This window comes from Orcinus orca, chromosome 18 (assembly GCF_937001465.1).
Source record: "Orcinus orca chromosome 18, mOrcOrc1.1, whole genome shotgun sequence".
NCBI classification, from domain to species: Eukaryota; Metazoa; Chordata; class Mammalia; order Artiodactyla; family Delphinidae; genus Orcinus; species Orcinus orca.
In genome coordinates, this window is record NC_064576.1 from 77,763,681 (window position 1) to 77,785,859 (window position 22,179).

The 22,179-nt window shown below is 50.4% G+C and overlaps 1 long non-coding RNA gene across 1 annotated transcript; it reads left to right on the forward strand.

The window, feature by feature from the left end:
* Positions 1–208: 208 nt before the first annotated feature.
* LOC117197453 (uncharacterized) lies at positions 209–9,197 on the forward strand. Its single transcript, XR_004478090.2, has 3 exons — positions 209–721; positions 806–2,872; positions 4,201–9,197. It is a non-coding gene; the product is annotated as an uncharacterized LOC117197453 (long non-coding RNA).
* Positions 9,198–22,179: the final 12,982 nt, after the last annotated feature.

A 22,179-nucleotide genomic window follows, 5' to 3' on the forward strand; every position in this document is an offset into this window, starting at 1 on the left:
AGCAACAGAGACCCAACGCAGCCAAAAATAAATAAATAAATTTTAAAATAAAAAATAAAAGCATAAGGAAAGGTAGTTAACACTTAAATGTGAGGTGGTCGGGTACGAGGGAAGAGATCATTGCTCCAGGGACCTCAGGCCCGTAGGGAGTTTTACTCCTGTTTCTAAGGCGAGGACAGGGCTCTTCGATCGCTTCCCAGCTTCCTTCACAAGCTCCTCCCCTTTCCCCTCGCCCCGCCTCCTCTCCCACTCGCTCTGCCTTGGAACTTCCAGTCCACGCCCAGGAAGCCACCCACCAGCTGCATACTATCACCTCCCAAACCTGTCCCTGTCCAGGCCGACATGTCAGTGCCCAGACTCAGCAGGGCCAAGACCAGCCCCATCGTCTCCCTCTCCACCCACAGGCTTGTCCAGGCACCTGGACCACACCGCCATGATTCCCCATCGAATGAGTCACCAGGGTTTGTTCTAGCAGCGCCCACATGAGCGGCCGTCCTCCGCATTCACACTCCGCCCCAGCTCCAGAGCTCGTTTGCTCTCCTGGGACCTCACAGAAGCCTCCCGGTGGCCTTGCCTCCCGCCCTCCGCCCTCTGCCCCCTGCACGGTCCCATGGAGGTTTCCTGGAAAGTCAGGTCTGGGCATCTCAGTCCCGGCCCGGGGTCTCCCCCAGCCCCGCACGGTGAGCACGATGCTGTTCCCACGCCGAAGCGGCCTGTCTCGGTGAGCAGCTGCTCCGCCCAAGCGCGTTTTGGAGAGAATTCTGGTTTGTGTCTAACTACAGTAATTACATTCATATTGTTACAGATATTTGTCACATATTGTGTGAATCACACGGATTCTTCCAAACAGAGCAGCCGACATAGTTCACCTGCGATGGCCCAGGGCCACCACCGTGGGTCCCCACGACGGGCTGTGTTGTAACAGAGTGGGGTCCGCGGGGTTCCTCAGGCCCCCAGGCTGTTCACCTCTCCACCGAGCCCCAGTCCCATCAGAGCTGCTGCTTCCCCGTCCTCTGTTCTCACCGTCGGCCCGTTTAAACCCAACGCCATCTCCCGCATTTCTGATCTTCCGACCTTTGTGTCTGTGGATATAAACACGGCTGTGAGACCGGTGATCCTCTTTTTGCACGTAATTCTAAATCGGTGGGCTCCAGTCTGAGGACTTCTCCTCTGAATCAGAGTGCACGTGCTTCCTAACAGCCGTGCTGCTCTCCGATTACTCTTCCCCTCGTGCGGGGAACGTGATGGTGTTCTCGGAGCAGCACGATGGCTTACGAGCTTGGATGATGTGGTCTGCTCGAGGTTTGGTGAACTGACTTAGGCATTCAGCCGTGTGTCCATCAGACAACAAGAAATAAATGCAGAAACCCCAATCCGTGGCCTTGTTGTTTCCCTCTTAACCCGTGTACTCTCTCTGGAAGTTCTCCTCGAATGAACCCGAAGGCCAGTCCTCCGGGGATGCAGGGGTCCCAACCCAGGCTCCGCGGTCCCCATGCCCACCAGCACCGACAAAGTGTGCTGATCCCGATTCCTTGAGGGGTTGCCCTAATCGCGAAGGCTACAGAATGGGTCAGACGTTAGGGACTGCATAAAGAAATCAAACACCTCTCATAGAGCCTGGGTGAGGACAGAGAAAACCAGCTCAGGGCTGGCAGAAATTCCTGAGAATGTGACACTCAGCATTGAGGCCACCAGGCTTGTCACTATGGACCTTGATTGTTTTTCAAGGAGAATTTGAGGAAGGAAGAGGATCTTTCCGACATTGTAATAATTGTAGAAAGAAGCCAAAGAACTACCATGATTGAGGGCATTTTGTCTCAAAGCCCACGTGCTCTGATGCGTGTGTGTGTGTGTCTGTATATCTGTATCTTCCGTCTCCTAAGGTAAGCCCTTTAAAGGTTTGTATCATCTTACAGCTCCTAACATTGTGTTCTGAATCTAAGACACTAACTAGATTTTTATTAACTGTTTCCCAGAGTATCCAGGTGATTTAAGTTCTACCTGATAAAAGGAACCATTTGATAAGAAACATCCTCTCGATGGTGTTATGTATATTTGGAAGCATGTGGTATTTGCCCAGGAAAGAAAGTGCACATCTAAGGTGCTGGGGAAAGGCTGGGTCCCCTAGTGAGCCCTGCAGTTTTGCATGTCCGGTAAAATCTGGGTTCAGCCTGGACTTAGGAGGCATCACACCACTTACTGAGTCACACACACACCCTTCTTGCGATTCCTGTGTTTTCCCAATCACCGTCTTCCCAAACCAGATTCTGTGAGTACTAACAGCTGAAACTCACACAGCAATGTGTTCTGCCATAAAGCCCATCAATGGGGCTAGAAAAATTACTTAACGTCAGAAGTCCCAGTGTAGGGCGGACCCTGGCGGGATCTCCCGGGCTGCCCTCAGCACTATAACAACGTGAAGCCCCTCCTCCAAAAGCAGCTGGGCTCGCCGCTCTCTCGTACAGCCGTCAGCGTCTTTTAATTTTCTTCTCACCAGCCTCCAGTCCACCCAGATAATGGCCGGATTCTTCTTGAAGGGACATTTCCGTTTGATGGATCAAATATAAAGAGAATATAAATAAGAAGATGTGGGTAAGAACACAAAACAGCGCCCGAACCCGACAAGCAGGAGACATTCACGTTCCGCCTTTGAAACCCTGCAGCCTAGCAAAGGCCTTGAGAGAGTCTGTCTCCCAAACATACCCTCGTCTTTTGTGTTTCTTGAGCATTGGTAGCGCAGGAGAAGGACCCTCGCAGGGAACCTGGGACGTGCTGTGAGGGGACAGCCCGGTGCAGCAGAGCAAATGTGGGCTTCAGCGCCAGACAGATCTGTTCCAAGACTGGCCTCACTGAGCCCCGGGGACCGATGCAGGTAACGTGACACTTCTGAGCCTCGGTCTCCCTGTCCATACAATGGGAATACACCGCCTAACCCTGCGTGGTTAGTTTGAGGACTTGAAGGAAGGCATGGGAAGTCCCTAGAACAGCCTCTGGTACAGGCTTGGCACCCAACAAGCGACCCTCTGTGATTTCACCATATCTCTGGGACCATGGCCCTTTTCGTGTATTTTGATGTTGCTGCGTTGGATTAGCCCGAGGGGTGAACCAAGGGAGAGGGTGACCCCTCCCAGCGCCTTTGATCTGGTCCGAGGTGGGCAGCCCGCACCGCGCACCCAAAGGCAGTTTACACGACAGTGTCCAGCGGCACAGGCCAGGGCTGGCTCCTCTGGGGTCCAGAAAGCGCGCTGGAGGGCTCTGTGTTCCCGCCGCTTCTGTGCCTGTGGAGGCGTCCTTTAGCCGCTCTGAGCCTCGTTTCTCTCTTCCATAAAGAAGGCGTGACCTGTGCGCAGAGACCCCCGAGGCCCGACGGGGAGACCGTGCAGGGGACGCGCTCCGTGCCCGCAGGCCACGCACACAGACCAGCAAGGGTCAGCCTCAGTCGGTCGCTGTCCCCTCTCGGCGGCCCGTGCTTCCGCCTGCTGCCGGCCAATCCCTGACAGAGCATTAGCTGGTCATGACTGTGTTAGTGGACGTGGCCTGGCACGGCCCGCCCTGGGTGTGCGTGTGAGCCACACGTGGGCGGAGGCCGACCTGCCGCACCCGCTCCAGCGGGGCTGCGTCCTGGGGGCGACGGCAACGCAGCCGCACAGCTCGGTTCGCGTCCCCAGTGAGCCCTGGGACACCCGGGTGACCTCTAGCCTGCCCCACTGCTCCCCCTGGCCCGCTGCCGCGGGTGCTGCAGCAAACAAAAGTCCCCGCCCTATGCGTTCCCGTCCCGCGCGGGGGGCGTCAGAGGGCCAGCAGGTGCACAGAACCACGCCGAGCACACGGGCCAGGGTGTGCGGACCCCGCAGGGCAGGGTGGGCGAGCGGCCGGGCCACCCGGGGCTTGTGAGCGCCTTTTAAACACAGCGACCGGGGAGGCCCCCGTGTGGGGTGCCTGAGCGAGATCTGACAGAGGTGAGGGCTGTCTGGGGAGGCGTTTCCGCAGGGGCCGAGGCCCTGGGGCGGGAGGCATCTGGCGTCGTGGAGGGGCAGCAGCGGAGCAGGTGGGCTGGGCCTCTGGGGGAGGCGAGGAGGCCGCACCAGCAACCTGGGGGCCACCTGCGGCGATGCGGGCGTCGACCCCCAGCGAGGTGGCAGCCCGCCCCCCAGAATGAAGATGCTGAGCAGGTAAGTGACGTGATCTGACTGCACACAGGACACTGGCTGCTGCGTGGAGAAAAGTCTCTAAGGGCCGAGCAGGGAGGCGTCTGGAGGTCCCGCAGGCGGACACACGGGCGGTGAGATCGCGGTGCCGGCACCACGTGGAGGCTGCGAGCAGAGGCTGCTTCTCCGTGTTTCCTGAAGGCCGAGCTGATAGGATTTGCTGACGGGTCGGTTCGCTGTGAAAGAGAAAGAAACGGTGCAGACGGGCCGGGAAAGTCGGCCCCTGGCCCTCACCGAGACAAGCCACGGGGGCACGGGGCTGAGAAGGACACGAGTCCAGGGGAGAAGCAGTCTCAGGTGGAGAGACTTCCAAGGCAGCAGGGCGAACTGGAAAATGTCCGACAGCTGGCTCTCTGCGGGGAGAGCCCTGATTTGCACCATTTGCTTATTTCTGACGGGCAGACACTCCCACCACAGGTGAGGCCAAGCCCGCAACAATACTGAACGTGGCGCTGGGGACAGATGTGCAGGACTGGCCCCGGAGAGCACCACGGCGGACGTGTGTGCCCGTGTGCTGCCACCAGGGAGCATGTCACCCACACGGCCGTCACGTCTCCACATGCCCCGTTGGCCCAAGGGCTTGAGGGACCGATGGGTTCCTCTTCGTTTCATCAGTGCAAATGCAGAACCTGCAAGAGTTCAATCAGCATTCCTTGAACAGAACCGAGCTTCATTTTAATGCCGTATTCAACCACGTGAAGAGTAATGCGCATCTCGCCATCACACTGAACACTCAGGGCAGGCTCATTCTTTATATAGTTGACGTGTGCTAGGCGCTGAAATGAGTTATTTATTTCTATAACACTTAGTGAAATAAATCCTCCTGAGGCTGCCTGTGTAAGATCCCTTTTTATAAGTAGTCAAAATTGACCTTAAACTGAGCTGAGCAGCATAGGATTTTAGTTCTAATATCCTAATGATTTAGTAATTAATAACTTTTATATTAATCAGAAGAAGAGTATGGAAAATAAACTATTAAATAATAATAAAAAGGAAGAGAGACTTTTCTTTTCTTTTTTTTTATAAGTAGTGAGTTTCCATCAAGGCAAGGAATGAATTACAATCAAGGTCATTTCCCATCTAGCGGGTCCTTGTTGACTAATTTCAGGTAGCTCCTCTGTAAAATCGGTTCTGTCTGTCTCCACTCTTCATACTCTGTTTTCTTTCTCTTTCTTTTTGCCACGCCACACATCTTGCGGGATCTTAGTTCCCCCACTGGGGAGTGAACCCGTGCCCCCTGCAGTGGAAGCGTGGACTCCCAACCACTGGGCCGCCAGGGGAGTCCCCATACTCTGTTTTCCAAACTAAAAATCAATAACCTCTAACAAGGAGGCGCTAACCAACCCCTCCCTGCCACAGACTCTGCTGCCACGTGACTGGGCCTTTCCTATCTCATCTCACTTCCTACTCAGTGTCATCGGCTTTCCTTCATCCTAATGCTATCAAAGAAATAGTGGAAAGATGGCAGATCGAATGCATGTTTTATCTGTTCTCTCCCCCAAGCCCCATTCAAATGACCACAAAATTATGTATTTAAATGTCTAACTCCCCAAGGATAAAATCAGAGGAAAGACGGTAGCAGATGAGACCGAACCAACAAAATGTGGGAATGGAGGGCCACGAGGGAGTGGCCAGCGCCGTCTCAGCAGCAGGGGAACAGCTGTGACCTCACTGCTGCAAGGGGGTCTGCAGTCACTTGCAAGTTCATGTCCTTGGGCCTCCAGCAGGCTCTTGCTCAGAAGAAGGGACAAGGCCGAAGGGCAGAAGGGCCCTCGCTGACAGTGCAGGCGTGCAGGACAGGCAGCTGCTGGCGCCCCGTCCCCCTTCCTCAGATCCCTCTCTGCTGAGAACTGAGAGCTGCGGGGGGAGGGGCAGAGTCCCTCTTGCCTGTTGCTTCTGGGGCAGGAGTAAGAGAGAGACCCATCTGCTTCAGGAGCGACAAGGCAGAGCCTCTCCCAGGACATGGAGGGAGGTGGAAGCAAAAATCCTGGAGCACCACAGGAAGGGGAGGAAAATGTTTGGGGTCCAGGATCCTATGTGTCTGCCAAGAAGTGGTCTGCAGCTGATGAGGGAGGGGCAGGAAAAGCCTATTCACGTCGGATACAGGCAGTTTGGTTACCAAGGGGACAGGAATGGGGGTGGGAGTGGGGATCCATCCCTGAGGCCAAGGTGCGCAGGGCCTGCCCAAGACTGAGACTGAAACAGGAGAGCAGAAACCCCCCTACCCCCGCCCCAAGCCACACACTTAGTAACAGTGGACGGCGGTCTACTGTGAGGGTCGGGGGGTGCCTTGGAGAGAGGCCCCTCCTCTATGGTGCAGTAACGCAGGGACAGCTAAAGCTAGAAACTGGCGTCAGGGAAACTGAGAAAACCCTCTAGCAGCTGGGTCCCCTCTCTGAGCTCAGACACAACTGTGTCCTGTTGCCAGAGGCAGTGGAGGCCAGCGGTCCAATGACGGTAACGACGGTAACGACGAAACCCAGACCCTGCTCATCTACTCTACATCTGCTAAGCCCTCCACACCAAGTCCTGACAGCAGACACATGCCCATCTCTGCGTATAGATTCTGTTTACCTAGGTCTCTGCTATTCTTCTGCCTGCAATGTCCTGTATTCAATCAAAAATTACAAGACATATGTAAGAGCAAGAAAAAAACACCCATTGTTAAGGGATAAAGAGTCAACAGAATGAGACTCAGAGGTGACCCAGATGTTGTAACTACTTCTTTAAAATAGTGATTAATCTGTTAAAAGATCTACCAGACAAGGTGGACAGCATGCGTGACGACTTTCAGCAGAGACATGGGAACTGGAATAAAGACTCAAGTGGAAGAACTGGAAGTGAATAAACATGACATCAAATTGAAGAACTCCTTTAATGGATGAATCAGCAGACTGAACACACGCCAAGGAGAGACTCAGTGACTTGATGGGAAGTAAACAGGCCAACCTTAGACTTCTCAGCAGCCACCTTAGAATCTGGAAGACGATGGTTACTACCTTCAACCACCAGTCGAGAATGAGGTTAGAGACAGTTATACGTGAAGGGTCTCAAAACATTTGCTTTCCATGCGCCTTTTCTCAGGAACTTCCTCAAGTGTTTTCTCCACCAAAACAAGGGAGTCAACAAAGAGAAAGGAGGAAGACATGGGTTCTTTAGTCGGGAACCCAACAGACGTAAGAGGCAAAGCGAGTCTCCAGGACGACGGTGCAGGCGAGGTGGCTGAGCATCTGGCCTGGAGGTCAGAGGAGGACAGAGGCTCCAGCAAGAGGATCGCCAAGAAGAAAGTGGGGCTGGTGGATACGGTTATAGCGCCGAGCTTTCACCCAGGGTGGGAGAAAGCTAACTGGCCAGAGAAGCCCCATCGGCCATCCGTCCGACCAGCTGCCTGACAAGCTGACCTTCTCCTCGTTACGTCACCGCCCACCAGCAGGGCCACATCTTGGATCTTGTCATCGCTCAGACCTGCTCCACCTCCAGAGACTTCCTGCCGGAGCTGCCTCTCCTGACACCTCCACACCTTCACACCCATGGAACCTGCTCTTCCTCCCCGTCAGGAGTTCCGCTCCTGAGCCCGCCCTGTCCTCCTGTCCCCGTCACCTTCCTTTGAAGGCAATCACCTGCTGCCCTTCCCGCTCAGAATGGGAACTCCTTTACCTGTGGTTGAAGACACGACGAGGTCATCATGATTGCACATAGTGTTAACTTAGAATGCTATTTCTAAACTTGACTTTGGAATGCAGGTGGTATTGTTTCTGCTATTTCCAAGTGTCATAATTCTGTGCTACGTAATGAGCACTATAAAATAAGTAAAAATGACCAGTCTTAGCGAAAGGACTATTGATTGCTAACACAATTATCCACTGAGGATTTTCGCTGCAAGGGGCTCTGAGGGAGGAGATGACGCGCCTGCTGCCCAGTGAAGAGCTTCAGGACTTGGCTGAAGGCCACTTCCCGGGACAGACCTCCAGAGAAGCAGGCAAATGAATGGCAGTTTCTGGAACATGGCAGAAATTCAAGAAAGCAGGACGAGAGTGGATGCTAACTGCTAATAGGATCAAATGCCAAAGAAAATGGTCTAAGTAAAGAACACCCCAGCGGAAACACGTCCTGGGGGAGCTGGTACATCGAGCGTGGACGCGGGCTGCATTGCTATTTGGTCTAAGGCCGTGGTGCTCCAACGTTTTACTTTTTTAAGGAGTAGAACTCTTTCTTCAAATTGAAACAAAAGCAGAGCTCTGATTAAAACTGAGGTCAGCGGTCTGGAGCCCCACTACCCAGTCCCACTGACTTTGGAGGTGATTCCAAAGCCCCTCTTTAGAACTAGGAAGATGGGCGATCGTTTGGAAATCTCCCCTGATCCAACCCCCACTGGTTCCTAGCATCACTGCCAGCAAGTACAGTAATATTTATGAAGACACTTGTCCTAGACTGCCTGAACGCACGTGTGGAGTTACAATATCTAATAAATAATGGAATCTGATTTTTTTTTCTAAGAAACTTTCTCAAATTCTTGCAAAGTTCCTACGTGCTGTTCCTTTTATTTTTTCTCAGCTCCAGCACCCAGACACCCAATGTTAGGAGCGTCAATGTCACCTTCTTCAGCATCTCTCTCAATTATTCATCTATTACTCAAATACCTAATTAGTAATTAGTTATACACATATGTGTGTATACTATGATAGGCAATTGGGAAACAAATTGGAATAAGGCATAATCTGTGCTCCCCAAGAAACTTGGAATCTAACAGAGATGAAAACTGATAGAAGATGCATAGATATTATGGACACCCAGAGAAAGGACATATAAATTAGCCTGATGACAGTGAACAGAGGTCAAGGAACACTTTCCAGAGAAATGACATTTGACCAAGTATTGAACGAGAAACAGGATTAAAATAAAAACAAATGATTTGCTAGAGAGATGGGCAAAGTCCAGATTGTGAAAAAGTTTGTGCTTTTCCTCTTGTATTTATGTGACATTCTCAACCAGAGAAAACTGTAGTCATGGGGGACAGATGAGTGACCGCTAAGGTGAGGGCTTAGCTCTCTGTACCCTGCCTGTGGTGGAAGTTACACAGACCTACTCCTGCGCTAACGTTCATAGAACTGCAGAGCCTCCACAGACCAGACTTACTGTGCGATCGGAAATACACAACTGCCTCTCAATAATCATGAGTCGCTCTCTCAAGGCCACCCATTCAATGCATTGGGGGAAAAATAAGTCTTCAGTGGTGTTTTTGTTTGTTTGTTTCCTTTGCTCATTTGTCAGTTTTCTAAACTATTCATTATTTATATTCCTTTTTAATTGATCCCATAATAATGACATATTAGAAAGTTTGAATCCCATTTTAAAATAAGAGTGATACATTTTAACCTTTCCAAACCCTGTATGATTTTGCAAAATAATATTATAAAATATAAAACGAAAAAAAATATATAAAAAATGTAAAATTTTTAAAGGAATAGTGACAAATAGTTTAAATTTTCTAAAGTTGGTACAGAGTTATTTATCAGCAATTTTCAAATGTAATCTCTTAGCTGAATATTTTTAATAGACCATACTGCAGTTATGAAAAAATTAACTGGATTTCTTAATACCAGTAACAAATATTTTAAACGCTGAAAATTTCAAAAGCTAGCATTTACAGTAGTATGAAAAATGTCAAATAGTTCTCATTATATGCAGTAGTTGCGTTCCATGAAGTCACCGCAAACACTGAACTAGCAAATCCTGAATCATCTTTCCTGGTGAAATAAAGGCTGAGGTTCCTGTGAGGCTGTGGCCACGTTTTCATCAACGGATCAGTACATAACCTTGTTTTATGTGTGTTCTGTTTAAAGACACCTAATTAATATATATTGTTGATCCACTAACATTGAACTCATAGCCAACAGCACTATAACTCCAGCCTCAATAAACCGTACCTGACACACGTATTTCTTCCCTAAGGTAAATACGTCACAGCCTTCTTGTATTTCGGACCCCAGACAGCACTTCAGCCCTACACTTTGTGGCTATTTTAAATGCAGAATTACTCCTTCTCCCCTTAAAAAAAAATTAACCAGAAATGTGGGAAAGGTGACATTAAATAGATTTCGGACAGGATACTTGTCTACAGTACGAGAGCGGAAATGAGAAAGCAGTACCCAACCCTGCTGGACTTCAGCTATGAGTGTGCATTGGGTGATGGGTGACTCAATGGTTTTTGCCACAAGTATTGATTTTGGAGTCAGAAATAAATTTTAGCGACTAGGCAAACTTGCAAATTGCAGAATCCACAAACAAGGACAATTGACTGTTCCTGGGAATAGATCCAATAAGAGGTGTTCAAGACACGGTAAGAACATTCCTGAGAGGAAGTGAAGAAGAGATCTAAGGAAATGGAAGAATACCCCATGTCCTTGATGAGAAGACTCAATATGGTAAAAACGTCAATTCTCCCCAAAGGAACACAATGCAATCCCAACACAGTTTTTAATGGGAATTGAAAAGCTGATTCTAAAGTGTGTATGGAAACGCAAAGTGTCAAGAATAACCATGAGCCTCTTGAGGAAGAGTAACGAGGAAGACGTGCCCTACACGGTGTGGTGATGGGACAGGGCAGGGAAATCCCCCGGAGAGGGACCATAGCCGGGAAGAGAAGAGTCGGCTGCGATGCTTGACTTATGACCAAGGCAGCCCTGCAAACACAGCAGTGAGGGAAGAATTTTCTTTTTTTGATAGATGGTCTCGATCAATTAGCTGCCCATATGGAAAAACATGAACCTTGACCGTTACTTCACACCATCAGCAAAATCATTGCAGTTTAATTGTAGCTCTAAATGTGAAAGGCAAAAGAACACAAAACGTATTAGCTATAAAGGAAAAAATTAATAAACTGGACTGTTTTGACAATTATCTACTTCATACTTAAATTACTTTGAGAAAGTTACTTAATTTAAGATCTAAACTAAGACTTCAGTTCAACAACAGACTCCATTAAGAGAGTGAAAAAGGAAGCCACAGAGTGGGAGAAAATAAAAAATATATATATATATTCTTGGAAAATAAAACAATTTATATTTATTTTATATAAAATAATTTTAATAATTATGTATTTTAAAATAAAAACACCTATAGCTAAATAAGAAAAATGACAACCAAATTAACATGGACAAGGCCCTTCCTGTTTTCCCACACCCATAGCATCTCTCTTGGTCCAAACTTTCTCTTCTTAGAAGGACAGAGTTGGGTTGGATTAGGGCCCACCCCAAGGCCTCATTGTAACTCAGTCACCTCTTTAAAGACCCTGTCCCCAGGCACAGTCACATTCTGGGGCACAGGCATTAGAGCTTCAAGTGTGAACTCGGGGGCAGGCTCAGTCCACAGCCGTCCACCCCCGGTTCTCCCAGGGTCACATCCCTCTCACGGCAGAGCCCCTTCCTGCCATCCCAACAGTCCCAAGAGCCTTAACTGATTCCAGCATCAGCTCACAGCAAAGATGTTTAAAGGGGACAGGACGCCCCTCAGGAGCATCTCCCAGGAATCCCCGGGGTCTAAATTGTCCATGTTTTCAACTGTAGAGACGAAGACAGGTTCTGACCAGCCCCTGGGAGGAAAGGCGAGCCTGCTGTGAAGAGACCAGGGCAACAGACCTCGCCGTCGGGGAGCAGCCCTGTGAGCCGTCAGGCCAGGTTCCTCTTTGCAGTCACCAGAACAGTTTTAAGGCAGAGACCCTACAATGGGTCCACAAAATCCTGCAGCTGGAAAAAGCGACGAGGATCCAGGAGTCGGTGATGCCCTTACGAGGCAGATACCCTAGGGGAGTTTAACGAAGAAAGTGAGACAGTTAACGGTGATGCCCTTACGAGGCAGATAGCTTAGGGGAGTTTAACGAAGAAAGTGAGACAGTTAACGGTGATGCCCTTACGAGGCAGATAGCTTAGGGGAGTTTAACGAAGAAAGTGAGACAGTTAACGGTGATGCCCTTACGAGGCAGATAGCTTAGGGGAGTTTAACGAAGAAAATGAGACAGTTAACGGTGATGCCCTTACGAGGCAGATAGCTTAGGGGAGTTTAACGAAGAAAGTGAGACCGTTAACTCACTGGTGAGTGAGGCACAGGGCAGCACACAGCCCCCTGGACGCCTTAACGACCACTGTCCAAAAGGAAGAGCAGCTGTGTTTGGGACCCAACGGCTAAGCCTCAGGCCCTCCTTAGATGAAAACAGTCGGTTAACTTGCTTCACTCTGTATGACAGTCTCTAGGTCCATCCACATCTCTACAAATGACCCAATTTTGTTCCTTTTTATGGCTGAGTAATATTCCATTGTATACATGTATCACATCTTCTTTATCCATTCATCTGTTGATGGACATTTAGGTTGCTTCTATGACACAAAGAGAAAAACAAATATCTTATGTTAACACATATATGTGGGATCTAGAAAAATGGTACAGATGAATCTATTTGCAGGGCTGGAATAGAGGGGCAGACGTAGAGAACGGACTTGTGGGCACAGAGGGGGAAGGGGAGGGTGGGATGAACTGGGAGATTGGGATTGACACATATACACAGCTAGGGGGACAGCTAGGGGGAACCTGCTGTGCAGCACAGGGAGCTCAGCTCGGTGCTCTGTGGTGACCTAGATGGGTGGGACGGGGGGAGGGAGGTCCAAGAGGGAGGGGATCTATGTATTCATACAGTTGATTCACTTCACTGTACAGCAGAAACTAACACAACATTGTAAAGCAACTATACCCCAATTTAAAAAAAAGAAAGAAAGAAAATAGTCGGTTAAAATACAATATTGATGTCAATGTTCCCAGCATGGGCCGTGGGTGAGAATCTAAAACATATGTCGCGGGACTTCCCTGGTGACGCAGTGGTTAAGAATCCACCTGCCAATGCAGCGGATGAGTTCAAGCCTTGGTCTGGGAAGGTCCCACATTCCACGGAGCAACTTAGCCCGTGAGCCACAACTACTGAGCCTGCGCTGTAGAGCCTGCGAGCCACAACTACTGAAGCCTGTGTGCCTAGATCCCGTGCTCCGCAACAAGAGAAGCCACTGCGGTGAGAAGCCCGCGCACTGCAACGAAGACCCAACGCAGCCAAAAATAAATAAATTTATAAAAAAATAATAAAATAAGATAAAACATACGTCACTGCCCTGCTGCACTGGGCCAGTTAATTCCAAACCTAAAACAAGGTTTCAAGTGCAGGACAGAAAATACCTAAAAGATAAAAAAGAATAGCTATTATAAAGATGAATATAACAAATGACTGTATTAGACCTAACATTAAGCAAAATGGGTGAGAAAACCACAGAACAAAATAAAAATAAATGACAGCTAGAATGTTTATAATATGTATTGCAAGATGCTGATATTATTAATTCATAGAATCTTACACCCAGATTTCCAGATTTAAAAGTAGGCACAGCATATCCACAGCAATTTGCAAAAGGACAAGGCAAGTGGCGAATACAAATGGGAAAAAAAAAAGTGTAACTCATGGAAGTAAAAGAAATGCAAGTTAAAAGGAGTTCCTTTTTCTTTTTTCTTTCTTTTTTTTTTTGCAGTACGCGGGCCTCTCACTGCTGTGGCCTCTCCCGTTGCGGAGCACAGGCTCCGGATGCGCAGGCTCAGCGGCCATGGCTCACGGGCCCAGACGCTCCGCGGCATGTGGGATCTTCCCGGACCGGGGCATGAACCCGTGTCCCCTGCATCGGCAGGCTGACTCTCAACCACTGTGCCACCATGGAAGCCTGGAGTTACCATTTTTAACCTTTAAAATTGGCAAAGATTTTCAAAAATTATAATTCTCAGGGTTGGCAAGGGATTAATGAAATAGAAATTCCTCAACAGGTAACAAAAAGTCTTATAATAGTCATCTCTAGTGACCTGGGAAATCTGCTTTTAGACTTCTACACTAGAGAAATAATCAGAGATGTATTGAAAATCACTGCAGTTATTTTAATAGCAAGATATTGAAATTATTCAATATGCCTAAAATTGGGGGAATGGCTAAAACATTGTGTTACAGTCATAAAATTGAATACCATTCAGCCACTAAAAATTATACAGGTTCAGTTCCAGACCACTGCAATAAAGCAAATATCACGATAAAGTGAGTCACATGAATTTTTTGGTTTCCCAGTGCATGTAAAAGTTATGGTTACGCTATACTGTGGTCTATTAAGTGTGTAATAGCACTGTGTCTAAAAAAATGTACACACCTTAACTAAAAAGTACTTTATTGCTAAAAAATGCTAACCATCATCTGAGCCTTCAGCGAGTCATAGTAGTAACATCAAAGCTCACTGATTACAGATCATAATACACATAATAATAATGGAAAAGTAGGAAAATGTACCAAAATGAAATGAAATGAAAAGTACCAAAATGTAACACAAAGACTCAAAGTGAGTAAATGCTGTTGGAAAAATGGTGCTGATAGACTTCCCACAAGCCTTCTATTTGTAAAAAGTACAATATATGCGAAGTGCAGTCAAGCGGAATACAATAAAACGAGGCATGCCTGTATTTCCAAATAATATTTTAAAAATATTTTGAAATATGCTCACATTATAATGTTAAATTAAAAAGGCAGTTGGGACTTCCCTGGGTTCAATCCCTGGTCAGGGAACTAAGATCCCACATGCTGCGGGGCAGCTAAGCCCCCGTGCCACAACTACTGAGCTCGCACTCCTCAAGGAGGGAGCCCATGTGCTGCAAACTACAGAGCCCACGCGCTCTGGAGCCCGTGTGCCACAACAAGAGAGAAGTCCACGCGCCGCAACTAAGACCTGATGCAGCCAAAAATAAATAAAAGAAAGAAAGAAATAATAAATCTAAAAAAAACGAATACACGAGTGACGATTCTTATAAAAAGAAGACAATGGCAAGGGGACGCAACAAGGAAACAATCCAAGGAGAACTCAGCACTGTGTCACAGGTGCCACCTGCTCGCAAGCCGTGTGCCCTGGGTGAGTCATTGACCTGTCCAAACCTCAATTTCCTCATATTATAAAAGGGAATAACTCTTTTGTTGTAAGAATTGAGAAGACATATGTAAAGCAATTTGTAATGTCTTAACACAACAGTGCCTCTAAATGATGTATTTAAATAATAATAGTGATACTAGTCATTGACATTTATTAAATGCTTATTCAGGTTCAGACACTGTGTTTTGAGTATTATTTATTTAATCTTCGAAACCACCATGGAGTTAGGAACTATTCTCTCCATTTTACAGAAACTGAAGGGCAGAGAAGTTAAAGTAACTCGACCAAGCCCAACAAAATACATTAAAAAAAACCCCAAACAATCGGAGATAAGGATGATGCAGAGATGAAGCTGTGACGTAGACTTCACATCACACCGCGATCGCCACGGCCCGCGGAGACCCGCTGAGGAAGGACAGCGGGCTTGGAGGCTCGAATCTGCAACACGGTTGGTCCAGCCGTGCTCCTCGTGTAGCTTCTGCTCTAAAATAAAGGGGCTGAAGCGCCAAAGGCTGTGAGCTCCCTCCCTCCCGCCTGTGTGTGTGTGTGTGTGTGTGTGTGTGTGTGTGTGGCAAAAAAAAAAAAACCCACGTAACAAAATTGACCATCGTCACCATTTTTAAGTGTGTAGTTCAGTACTGTTAGTATACAGTCGGCGCTTTCTGTCTCGGGGTTCCCCACCAGTGAATTCAACCAACTGTGAATCAAAAATGGTCCCCAAAATTCCAGAAAATTCCAAAAAGCAAAACTTGAATTTGCAGTGCTCCAGCAATTGTTTACATAGTATTTACATTGTATTAGGTATTGCAAGTAATCTAGAGGGAAGGTGATGGAAATTCCAGTCTAACTTTTATTAGAGCAGCAGCTTCCTTTTTTTTTTTTTTTTTTGCGGTACGCGGGCCTCTCACTGCTGTGGCCTCTCCCGTTGCGGAGCACAGGCTCCGGACGCGCAGGCTCAGCGGCCATGGCTCACGGGCCCAGCCGCTCCGCGGCCCAGACTGGGGCGTGAACCCGTGTCCCCTGCATCGGCAGGTGGACTCTCAACCGCTGCGCCACCAGGGAAGCCCAAGCAGCAGCTTTCTTGCTCCTCGTGCAGCCTTCTTCCAAAAGGGCTGCGACCCGAGAGCGGTCACAGAGCATCCGCGCGCGCCCTCTGGTCTTTTGCACCGGTTATGACCCTTTCAGTAAACAGTGGAACACACTGACAGAGGTTGTTTCACTCTAATTTTGGGCCTTGGGGTATAAAAGCTGGGGAGAGGAGCATGAAGTGAATGCGCGCGGCCACTCTCCACTTTGAAGGAGCCCCTGAGCCTCACGGGCCAGTCCCATCGCGTCCCCACCGGCAACCCCCCTCCTAGGAGCCTCCACGTGGTGCTGTGGCCACCGGGGCCACTGAGAGCTCAGATCCCGCCACCCCCCATCCCCGGGACCAAGGATCAGAACCCCAGGCCAGGCCCGGCGTCAGGGGAGGGACTTTCTCAGGCCCCGGGCCCCCCACTCGCTGCCACCTCCTTCCCTCCCTCTCCCCCTCCCCTCCCCCTCCCCTCCCCTCCTCTCCCCCCTCCCCTCCCCTCCCCCTCCCCTCCCCTCCTCTCCCCCTCCCCTCCCCTCCCCCTCCCCTCCCCTCCTCTCCCCCTCCCCTCCCCTCCCCCTCCCCTCCCCTCCTCTCCCCCTCCCCTCCCCTCCCCTCCCCTCCCCTCCCCTCCCCCCTCCCCTCCCCTCCTCTCCCCTCCCCTCCCCCTCCCCTCCCCTCCTCTCCCCTCCCCTCCCCTCCCCTCCCCCTCCCCTCCCCTCCCCTCCCCCCTCCCCTCCCCTCCCCTCCCCCCTCCCCTCCCCCCTCCCCTCCCCTCCCCTCCCCCCTCCCCCCTCCATCAACTTGGCCCCATTCATGAGCACACGCTGGAGGCGGGGACAAAAGACTAACAAGACGGGCACCCTGCCCTTCAGGAGATGGCCATGTGACGAGGGGACAGCAAGCAGGACCCCACACACCAACCGGAACACAAGCCAGCAGGTGCTGGCCCATCTTCATCTCCCAGAACCAGAGGGTCGGGGGACGGCCTTGGGGCCCCATTGATGGACTCGGGCCTCGACCTCGAGCTCGGCACAAAGCTGAAGACCACACGGCCCAGTCCCTACAGCCCCAGGCGTGGGAGCCAGAGGGTCATAAATCACCAGGAAGCAGGTGACAGGTCGAAGGGGGGGAGTGTGAACTACACGCAGTGAACATGGGAACCAGCCCTCGATCCCACCCCGCCAGACCCCTGAAAACTAAAGTGGATAAAAGGAGACCCCAAAATGCTCATTTTTAATTTGACTCCCTCTTTCAAGAAGAAAAACCTATCAACAACAACACAAATAATCACGTTGATGCTGTGTTTGCTATACTGTTGACACGAAGTTTAAAAAGCGCCCTGCTTCTCAGCAGCAACTATAGAAAACTGTGGGTGCGTTTGTGTGTTTTGTTTTGGTTTCGGGGTTTGCTTCAGAGAGACAGCTTTGACTTGTTTGATTTCTGTAGGATAATAAATAACAGTTGGCAATAAAAAAATGTCAGGACTCTGCCGCAGCAGTCAGGCTCCCGAACAAACAGTCTTCAGTAGCCCTGGAAAACCAAACACCAAAAGGACCTTCACTGGGGAAAAGAAAAGGAAAGACACAGCAAGCACCCCGAGCCTCTGCATGTTTGCAGAAGTCGGGCGTTCGGAGAAGCTTCCTTGCTTGGCCCACATCTGCTGATTGGTCATTTGTTATTCAGGTTAAAAACAAAACAGAAGTGGGCATTGTTCTGATACTTGCCCTGATAATATCCCAAGAAAACTCTAGAGCTGGCAGGAGAGAAAAGCAGATAATCGTCAATGCTGTCACTTGACTTTGAAAAGCACTGATTTTTCTTTTAAAGGAACATCTTCAGTTTCCAAGACCGTACACGGTTTCTCACTGCAGCTCAAAATTTTCCATTGGGCTCCCTCCTGGGAACAGACAGGGCCCAGGGCAGACGCTGCGGGACCCGCCACAGAGGCCAGGGGTCGGCTCCGTCCTTGGACCGCCTGCCACTCCCCCGGAAGAAGGACCTTCTGTTCCTCCTTTGCCTGTAAAGAGGACTCCTCAGACCGGCGCTCTAGGTCTTTTGCAATCACAGTCGTTTCCTAGACCGAAAAGAATTACCCATTATATTTATTAAGTGCTTCGATTGCCTATGATAAATTATTTAATCCTCCAAATAGCGCTTTGAGGAGGCTGCTCCCGCCCATGTCGCCAAGGCAGCCTTTCCCGGGGTGGGGGGGGTGGGGGGGTGCCGGTGGGGGAGGTCGTCGGTTGAGGTCAGTGAGAGCGGGGGAGGGGCCACCCACACCTGCCGGACCGACCCCCGTGCCGTGCTGGTCGCTGTGTCTCCCACCCACTGCTTCTCTGCGTCACTGGCACCCAGCACCAGCACCGCTGCCGTGACTCACTCTCCCTGGAGCCACACCCCCGTTACCTTTGCCACCCCTCCTGTCCTCACCTCCTCCCCGAAGCCCGTCCCGGTCACCCCGCGGCCCGGCATCTCTGGGTGCCGATCCGAGTTTGCAGACGCTGGCTTGTCGGCTGGTGGGTGGCAAGGGACGGTCTGATTCAGACTCGGTTTCCAGGCCCTGATCTTCAATCATTACGTGCGTGGCCTTGGGGACGTCCCTTCACCCCACGAGTCTCGTCACATCACCTCCCAGAGGCACTGAGGGCCCGGCTCACAGGGCGGCCCCCGCCCCCTACGAGCGCTGGGGGGCCTGGGGTCTGGGGGACGGGGTTCCTGCCTCGCGCCCTAGACGTGCCCTCAGCTCCACGCCCACCTTCAGTGCCAGTCCAGTGACAGCCAGAGAATGGTGCAACTGGTAAGACCGAAGCCAACAGGAGAGGAGAGGACAGGCAGGGCGAGGCAACAGGAGGACACAGCGCTTGGCCCAACACCTTCCCTCTCTCAAGAAACTGCTGGAGGACATGCTTCGGCAAAATGAGGGAATAACGCAAAGAAGAAACGTGGTCCCAGGAGGGGCAGCGGGGCCCGAGGGGGGCGGCGGACGGGCCCGGGGGGGGGCGTCCAGACGGTGGAGGGAAAGCGGAGAACAAATGGAGCGCGGAGAAGCCAGAGCCCCGTCCGGAGCTCGAACAGCGCCTCCCGAGCACGTGACGGGCGCGTGGAAAGGCTGGGAAACCGAACAATGGCCACACAGAGAGCCCAGCGGAAGGAAGCGCCGTCCCTGCGGCTGCGGGGCGGGAGGTCGCGAGGGAGGAACGGCGCAGACAGCAAGCTCGGTCCAGAAGTGACTGTGTACGCAGTTAAAGTAACATAGAGAACCAGTATGTATTTAACCAGAATCCGGGACGTGGATTTGTGACGAGGACAGAGGGAAGGGGTGGGCACTGGGTGGGAGCAGTGAGGGTGAGTGGAAGCCAACCCTCCAGGTTCCATAAACGTCAGCAGGTCTAAAACGCACAATCAGGAAGTAGCAGAATAAGCACATTGTGTAGAAATCACGGGGTAACTCTCAGAAGAGCTGTAACAAATGAAGGGCTTTGGTTGCCTTTGGGGCAAAGTGTCGCTGTAAGGAGAGGGGTGGGCGGAGGGCTGAACTGTTTCCTGAAAGCCTTTTGGGTCTACTTGAAGTTTTAAACTGTGTACACTTATTATTTTGATAAAATTTTTAAAATAATTAGTATTTCAGTCAATACTTAGTTAAATGGCATGAAATACAATTAAAACCTGTATTTCACGAATTTAAATAATGGAACATAGTTTTACCAGGACACTCAGCAAGTATTTAGTCCCAAATGAGACAGAACTGGGAAACAGAACCTCCCGGCTGAAGGGACGGCGGCCTCGCCCTCGGCAGCCCTAGAGGAGTGTTGTCACTGCCAGTGGCATCTGACCCCGCAGACTTAATAATGGATTTGAAATGCAAGACCTCTGAAGACGAAACATTTAGCTATAAATGTTGTTTTCATGATGGAGAGGAATCTAGGACAACTTAAGGACAAGGAAACGTTTAGGACCTGAAACACCCAGGTCAGCCGTCCAAATTGATTAGGCCTTGCCCCTCCTCCCTTCCACGGGCCCTAAAACATGCCGCTCTGGGAAACAAGGAGGGCTCTGTCCTAAGTTCTCTTCCCTTAGGAAGTTGGGATAATCAACTCCCCTATGAGTGCAGTGCGCATCTTTCTTTTCACACGTTAGAATACTGCTCCCACTCACAGAAGTGAATGAGATTTAAGACTTTGAGCCCCACCCAAGAGCATGTGGTTACGAATATCCCCGAAGGCCTTTACTTATGGGCTGTTTGCGTTGTGCAGACGACGCTATGGTACATTTCCCAGGGGCTGATGGAATCCTGGACCGAATTAACCCCAGTGAGCATCGGACGTCATCACAGGCACAGAGTGGAGAGAGGCCTGGAAGGAAGAATTCCTGTCCCGGAGGAGCTCGTGATCCCACTAAGGATGCTGTAAACCTACAGAACAGGCAGTTCGAGAAGGTGCCTGAGGAGGAAGGAGGGGGAAGGGAGGGGTGATTTTCTGCTGGAACCATCAGGCGAAAACCTCGGGAAGCAGGCGGTCCAGCAGACTGGCCGCAGCTCCCACAGCCGCTCATCCCAGCATATCCTGCTGCTCTGACTGTCCCCTCCCTGTCCAGTCACCTGCTGTTACCCTGTCATCCATCTGTTGGAAGACAGAACATCCATCTCAAAGTGGGAGTCGTGATAAAGCATTTCCTGATTGCTCACTTGAAACACTGTCATTGGGACCTGCCTGGTGGCGCAGTGGTTAAGAACCCGCCTGCCAATGCAGGGAACACGGGTTCGAGCCCTGGTCTGGGAAGATCCCACATGCCGCGGAGCAACTAAGCCCGTGCGCCACAACTACTGAGCCCACGTGCCACAACTACTGAAGGCCGTGTGCCTAGAGCCCGTGCTCCGCAACAAGAGAAGCCACCACAATGAGAAGCCCGCGCACCGCAACGAAGAGTAGCCCCCGCTCGCCGCAACTAGAGAAAGCCCGCGCGCAGCAACGAAGACCCAACACAGCCAAAAATAAATAAATAAATGTATTTTTTTTTTTAAAAAAAGAAACACTGTCATTTAACTAAACTGCTGGCCCTTCCTCACGCCCCTACCTGGAGCTCCCAGCGATCTGCTGCATTTCATTGTCTAAAATTGTGTCGTTCCCAGTCGTGGCTCCTGACACCAGCTTAAAGCAAAATGGACAGCAGTTGACAACCCATCTGCACAACTGTCAGGAAACTGTGAGAAACCACAAGATTTCAGGCAATGGCTACTAAATACTAAACTCCATGGGCCTCCATCTGCCTTGTCACCACTGTAACCCAGTGCTCAGGACACAGAGGGGCCTGATAGGCCTCTGCTGCCTTGAGAAAACACATGAATGGCCAGTGCACTTATAAGAAATTCTCCAACCCCGTTTCTGGGTGGTTACCAGGAAAAACAACGCTAACTTGAAAAGGCATCTGCGCGCCACGTCCACTGCAGCAGCATTTACAATAGCCGAGGTCTGGAAACAACCTAAATGGCCATCAGTGTTTGAATGGATTAAAAAAAAGATGTGTTCCCCACACAATGGAACGTTACTTGTTCAGCCTAAAGAAGGAAGCCCTGCCGTTTGCGACAATGCGGATGGACCTCAAGGGCATTAGGCTCGGTGAAATACGTCAGACAGAGAAAGGCAGGTACCGCATGATCTTACTTCGTACAGCCAACAAAAACCAGGCGCGTAGATACGGAGAACAGACTGATGGCTCTCAGAGGTGGTGGCGGGGTGAGGAAGGTGGGTGAAGGGACTCAACGGGCACGAACTGCTAGTTGTGAAATAACTAAGTCATGAGCGCGGCAGCACACGGCCTGAGCGCGGCAGCACACCACAGCCTGAGCGCGGCAGCACACGGCCTGAGCGCGGCAGCACACAGCATGAGGGCGGCAGCACACAGCATGAGG